The sequence below is a fragment of the Gekko japonicus genome, unplaced genomic scaffold, assembly GCF_001447785.1.
Source record: "Gekko japonicus isolate JY-2015 unplaced genomic scaffold, Gekko_japonicus_V1.1 scaffold902, whole genome shotgun sequence".
NCBI classification, from domain to species: Eukaryota; Metazoa; Chordata; class Lepidosauria; order Squamata; family Gekkonidae; genus Gekko; species Gekko japonicus.
The window spans coordinates 50,330-57,432 of NW_015169803.1; the positions used below are offsets into that span (position 1 = coordinate 50,330).

Consider the following 7,103-nt stretch of genomic DNA (forward strand, 5'->3'; position numbering starts at 1 on the left):
GCCCTGGGGGGCTGGTAGTGGCTGTCTCCACGCTGGGCTGCATGCGCCCATGCGCATGGGTGCAGCAGCAAATAGGGCAGGATTGCGCAGGCACCAACAGCGCCTGCCCGCGGAAACAGCCGGTGCCTATTATCAATGACTGTGGGTTGTTCCCGCTTGCGTTCACACTCAGGGAACCAGAATCAACCCGCTCTGCACACGGTTTGCTACCACTTTCACCTGGTATCTTTTAAACTCGGGAGGGAAGCGGCACAAGACGGTTTGGGGACGCCTGAAAGAAGTGCCTTTGTGAACCCGCCCCTTTAGTCCGCTCCTGAAACGCTCCTGAAACGTTTGGCTGCCGGGCCAAACTGCCAGTCTGAACACGGCCATAGATAAGCAGTGTAATCTAAATAGCCTATCCTAGAACGTGGGTGAGTGTGGGGTGGGGTGGGGTGTTTGCATGCTTTATAAGCAGGGCTCAAACCCTGCTGGGTGTCCTTGTTGTGTTCCTGAAATCAATAAATAAACTAGAGCTTCTCACTGCAATGCGTCCAGAACCAAGTATTTAACAACTACGGTATGAAGTATCTAGATCTTGGTCACCAGTGACACATCCTTACACCTCAGAATCTTTTCTAGCTCCTTCATGCAGGCCCGTAGCCAGGATTTTTTTTGTCAGGGGGCATTTAAATTCCTTAGGGGGCACTGGCTAATCGGATCAAAGGAATACCCGGCTCCTTCCCTCAACCTGAGCTACGGGCCTGCCTTCGTGTCTGTCCTTCCCAGCCTCAATCTCCTTCTGATGTCTGGGTTGCTGTCTCCCTTTTGGTTGATGATGGAGCCAAGGAATAGAAAATCTCGAATGATTTCAATTTTTTCACCGTCGTCTTCAGAGTTGTGTAATTCCCCAGTAGGCAACAATATCCAAGCACAATTAATCTTCACAGGTTGCGTCTTGGGTCCCCACCAGTGTTCCCTCTAAGCTGAGTTAGTGTGAGCTAGCTCAGAGTTTTTTAGCCTCTGGCTCACACATTTTTGTCTTGGCTCCAGAGCAAACTAATTGTGCATTATAGAGAACCACAGGTTGCGTCTTGGGTCCCCACCCTATGTCAGATGTAAAACAGTCAGACATGGGTCAGGAATTCACATGTGTGACCCCTGATTAGGGTCAGGACCAAGGTGCATACAGGGGAAGGGCTTCAGCCTTCCTCCCTACGCCATTTTCCTAACCTGAAACAGCCGTGGCGGGTGCTATTTGTATAAGTCCACATGTCCCTGAGATACACAGAGGTTTCCTCAAGAGGCTCAACAGAGGCCTATTTATCTCCTACCATTTCTCTTCTACCCCACCATCACTGCATTGTGCAGCAGACATTTTGTATTGTGTAGTTAGGCATGCCAGCCTCCCGGAGGGACCTGAGGATCCGCTGGAATTACTGCTCATCTCCAGACTACAGAGATCAGCTCCCCCGGATAAAACGAATGCTTCGGAGGGTGGACTCTTTGGCATTTTTATTCAGTGAGGTCCTTGTCTTCCCAAGGCTCCATCCCCAGATCTCCAGGAGTTTTCTCAACCTAGAAAAGGGCAACTTGAATGATAAAAGGGTTGGAACACTTTTCCTATGAAAAAAGATTAAAGCGCTTGGGGCTCTTTAGCTTGGAGAAACGACAACTGAGGGGTGACATGATCGAGGTTTATAAGATTATGCATGGGATAGAGCAGGTCGAGAAAGAAGTACTTTTCTCCCTTTCTCACAGTACTCAATGAAATTGCTGAGCAGTCGGGTTAGAATGGATAAAAGGAAGTCCTTCTTCACCCAAAGAGTGATTAATTCTTCACTGCCACAGGAGGTGGCGGCTACAAGCATGGACAGCTTCAAGAGGGAATTAGTTAAACATATGGAGCAGAAGTCCACCAGTGGCTATTAGCCACAAGGTATAGATAGGAACTCTCAAGCTGGGGCAAGTGATGCTCTGTATTCTTGGTGCTTGTGGGGTGCAACAGTGGGAGGGGTTCTAGTGTCCTGGCCCCACTGGTAGACCTCCTGATGGCACCTGGGTTTTTTGGCCACTGTGTGACAGAGTGTTGGACTGGATGGGCCACTGGCCTAATCCAACACTGGCTTCTCTTACATTCTTATGTTCTTAGATCTGGCAATTTCATTAATTTTTTTAAACCCTTTAAAATCCCTGCAGAGAAAACTTTGAGGAATGTTCAGTACGCAGCAGCAAAACCGAAAACGCGTCTCGTGTAGAAACACATTTTCCAATCGTGTTGCAATAATTTGTTTTGCCTGAATCACGTACACAGTCAACAGGCTTTTCCAATGTCATCACCTGCTTTTTATGTCAGAATGCACAGGCATCTGGGGGTGAGTCCATCACAAGATCAGTGGGTAGGACGGGAGGCACACCTTCAGCCAGTCTCAGGAGCACACACCAAATGTCTTTAGGAATGTGGTGATGGTCATTTATTGTACACCAGCTCAGGCCAATTTCCCCACCCCCAGCTCTTCTGTTTGCAGATTATGTAAACCTCTGCTGCAAGATGCAAAAGATGTAGATTTGTGTTCCCTTGGAGCTTAATGCGGCCATAACTTCAATAACTGTCGTCAAGTCAACTGAGCCAATCTATCCTGCTGTCATAAAGATGCAAACACACTCTACACAATGCTGCAACGCTCCAGCTCCAAAGTTCATTGCATCATTTAGGGGAGGGGCTGTGGCTCAGTGGTAGAACATCTGCTTGACATGCAGAAGGTCCCGGGTTCAACCCCCAGCACCTCCAATTGGTAGGATCAGGTAGACCCGAGGGTCTAATCCAGTAGAAGGCAGGTTTGTTTAGGGAGGAAGCCATGGCTCAGTGGTAGACAAGCTGGTTGGCATGCAGAAGGTCTCCGATTCAATCCCCGGCATCTCCAGTTAAAAGGACCAGGTGATATGAAAGACCTCTGCCTGAGACCCTGGAGCAGTAGAAAAGAACAAGAGTCCAGTAGCACCTTAACGACTAACAAAATATGTGGCAGGGTATGAGATTTCATGAGTCACTGCTCACTTCTTTAGATCTGAGACCTTAGGGAACACCTGCCAGTCTGAGTAGACGATACTGCCCTTGATGGACCAAGGGTCTAATTCACTTTAAAGCAACCTCTTATATTCACATATTTATTCTGGCTTGCTCTCTGCCCTTCCTGAAAGGTGGCCCATGAAGTGCTTCTGGTCAAACTAGAAAATCCTTTAGAAAACTAATTGTTCAACAGCTTGGAACTTGTGGGGAAAGTGAAAGTATTTCACATGAACAAATAGACAGGCTGATTTGATTTGGGCACACTTCAGTGGCTTACCCTATGGAACCTCGTCAATTCCAATGGGAGAGTTACAGTGCCATCCAAAGAACCCAAAAAACCCCCACTTTCCTTGGGAGGAAGTCCCAGTGAATAGACCTGTTAAATACTGGGTTCTAGACGCATTGCAGTGATCAGCTCAGGTTTATTAAGTGATTTCAGAAAACTACTGTCAGGTTCCACAGCCAACAACTGAGTACACGCTTCACAGAAAGGTTATACTTTATTGAAGAGCTATAGATGCATTAACAAAGGCACTGTTAAGAATGGCGTTGCCCCTACAAGCATAATGGGATATAGGGTATTCGTATGCACACACACCCCTTCCTTAGGCCAATTAGCCACATTCCCGTGGGAGAAGGAACCCCAGGCCGTTAGAGCTGAAGCTGAGAACCGAAAGCGCTCCCACGGTTCCCTAGAATCCCAGACACTACACAGCACCTGCAAGGCCATAGATAAGCAAGCATTACAGAAGCCAAGAAGGAATGCAGCGGACTTGGCAAGCAAGCTCCCCACCCCCAACCCTTATGGCAACATAGGTGACAACTACAAGATAAGCTAGCAGGGCTGGAGCCCTGTTTATAAGCTTGCAAAACACCACACCCAACACCCCCCCATTCCCAGTGATAGGCTATTTACATTACACTGCTTATCTATTCGTTAGTTCCTGGATCCAGGCGACCTATTGTCTTAGAGAACCAAGCTCAGCCCATTCTAGTAACAGCTAGAGGAAAGGCTTAGGTTCGATACATAACAAGACTTGAGTAGGATTCTGTGTAGACCTGCTCGGCCTTAGTCTCTTAATCTGTTCCCCGTGGAAAGCAACATCCTGTATAAGCACACACAGTGACGCAGATGTTTTCCAGTTTTGTTTGGACTGAAACTTCTTGTCGAGTGAGACTGGAGCAAAAGTGAATTAACAAAGGCCAAACAATGCCTGAATTCAGAGAGATCCATGCTTTCAAACAAGATTATTCTGATTAGAACTTTGCATCTTTTAGCATAACGGCCCCATGATTTAAATGATCTTGATTTTCCGACTTCTCTTGATTCTGATTAAGTGCTTGCTGCCATTTCAAAAGAGGGTGGATGACTTTTCATGGCCTGTGTGATAGAACATGCTGACAATGCTCTGAAGATGATACTGAAAGACGGAAGTTTGTGGCAACTTGGTATTTTCATTTTATGTGCTGTGCATCATGGGACAGAGCTTTCAGTATTAGCTGGGAGGTGGGCGGGCAAGATAACACTGGAACTTTTGCCATCGTGTTTTAAATCCTATTTCTTATATAATGAGGTCTAGAAACCTATATATATAAACAAAATACTTTAAAAAACCTTTAATGTCTTTCTTTCAAAAAAAGAATAAGAAGGAGAAAAGACTCAAAATCCATTGACATATAAATAAAAAGAAAAGAAAAGAAAGGGGGGAAGGTATATATAGGCCCTAGTCACACAGGCCAGATAACGCGAGGGGGAGGTGTGGCTATTTGTGCCGCTGCAATTTAATCCGCCACTACCTGATCCGACACTGTGGCGGCGGACTGGGATTGTTTCTGGCGGCGTGTGTTTTCGGTGCGCTTCAAAGTGGCAAGAAGAGCGCGCTGGAGCGATCCGATGGAGGAGGTCCGTTTGCGGCCTGTTGCAAGCTTTTGATAGTGTATTTTCACAGGTACCTTTTAACTCCGGCTCTTCGACCGGATGGGACAGGTTGGCTATGGGTGTGTGACGTTTGCCAGATGTGCCCGTTTGATCGCACCCATAAAACCCGCCCGGCATCTGTGAGTATCCCACGGCAACTTCTGCGTGTGATCGGGGCCATAAACTGGAGACAAAAATATAACAACAGTAGTGGCATTTCTACACATAAGTTTCCATAAAATGTCTCCAAGTCTCTAAAAATAAGTCCACACAAAATTGTTGCCTATATACTGTGCATTCAAATATTGATAAAGTTCTAAGGTCCTCAGTCCATTGATCTATAAGATCTATTTCTCTCTCCAGTGTGGTAATATGAGGGCGATTTCGCACTAGAGCTGCCTCGCGGTGCAGCCGCCGTTTGCCCCAACACAAACATGTAAATTTCACACCCGAAGCTGCGGGGCTGCATTTTGACTCGCCGGCTTCCCCCGATTTCTCCCCGGTTTCGTGATCCTGGTTTTTGAGGATCACGAAACTGCGAAGGAAATTGGGCGAAGCCGTGGGTCAAATGCAGCCCCGCAGCCTCGGGTGTGAAATTGACAAATAGTGTCGGGGTAAACGCCGTGAGGCAGCTCTAGTGCGAAATCACCCTGAGTCTTTTAGCTGTAGTAGGGCATGGAGGAGGGTCCATTTTCATTGACCATCGGTTAGACTACAAAAGACGGGCAGATTGTGTATAAACAAAATATCACCTGAGACGATGCTACAGTAGAATAACAGTATCTTGCTGTCTTAGGCAAAGTAGGATCCAGCCAAAGCTACTTAGGTTCACAGAACTTCACTGGGAGGGATGTGAACCTACGCTTGGTTTTCCATTTGAAGTAATAAGATTTGGAAGTGCTGACCTCTGGCTGGACCTGCCGGTGTCTTTCCCCTTCAACATTTTCCAAATCCAGCTAAAGGTTCAATAACAATGGATCATTTGGGGGAAGAATTCTTTGAGCATGAGCCTGGGGCGGTGATGAACTAGAAACTCAAGACCTGTTATTGATTTTTTGTCTCCTTCCACAGACTTCTTCAGAGTAAGGAGTCTGAACGTCTCAGTCTTGCGGTCTGAGGCTGCACTTTTTGAAAGCTTTATAATACCTATTAGAATTTTTATTGCTACATTTGAAAGGAATTGTTTCCCCCCCTTTTTTCTCCATGGCCTGCATGACGAGCAATTTTCTGCAGGCGACAGATATCTGTAGACGCCAGGTGTAATTATTATTATTTTTTACTCCCAATTCTACTCCGTAACTCATTGGTGGCACAAACGTTCACTTATGGCAAGAGAAGAATTCGGTACAGAACAAGATCTTCTTAATCAGTATTGCTAACAAATCCTCCAGTTGCTTCTTGGTGATATCCACGGCAATCCTAAGCATGTTTACTCAGCAGCAAGGCCCAGTGAGATCCATGGGACTTTACACCCTAGTAAGTGCACTTAGGATTGCAGCCTTGGTCTTGCATATTGGGACTGAGCCATTGCCTGCTCAAAAATATGTCACAGTGACAAGCGGTCCACATGCCCAGCTAAGCAAATAGACAAAGAGACTCGGGGGAAATTGCTTTTCAGATTGGGAAGTGCTGATCTTATCCGAAGCCAGAAAAAAGGTGAAAGCTCATCTTCGAAACTTGTTTCTAACATCCCCTCCTGTAATAATCATTGCAGGCCTGGAGATGAATTTTGTTGGGTTTGAGGCAAGGTTAGGAGATGCCAGGGGCATTTGGCTGTTTAGGTGAAATGCTATAATGAGACCACGTTCTCTATGGGGTCCTCAGGCGGTTGCAGGGCTTGGCCAGGTGGGCTGGGCGGCTGGCTCATGCGGGGCGCCATGAGCCGGCACGCCTCTTCCCTTGCTTCACCTTGGGGTGGCCGGCTGGTCCGCCCCAGGTGGGGAGAAGCAAAAATGGGGCTGCAGGGATGGGGATGTGGGGCCCCCCGCTCCTGCACCACTGGGCACCTTCCCTACTCTTTCAGGGCCAAAGCCGTGGCAATTACCCCCCTCTCCCCGCATCCACCCCCATGTGCACTGCCCCCACTTTTCCCTTCCCTTCCCTTCCCTCCTGGGCACAGAATGAAAAAAAGTCAGG

The 7,103-nt window shown here is 47.3% G+C and overlaps 1 non-coding gene across 1 annotated transcript; it reads left to right on the forward strand.

Annotated features, from left to right (window-relative positions):
* The first annotated feature begins 2,698 nt into the window (after positions 1-2,698).
* On the forward strand, positions 2,699-2,770 carry TRNAV-GAC. Its single transcript has one exon. It is a non-coding gene; the product is annotated as a tRNA-Val (tRNA).
* The last annotated feature ends 4,333 nt before the right edge of the window (positions 2,771-7,103 follow it).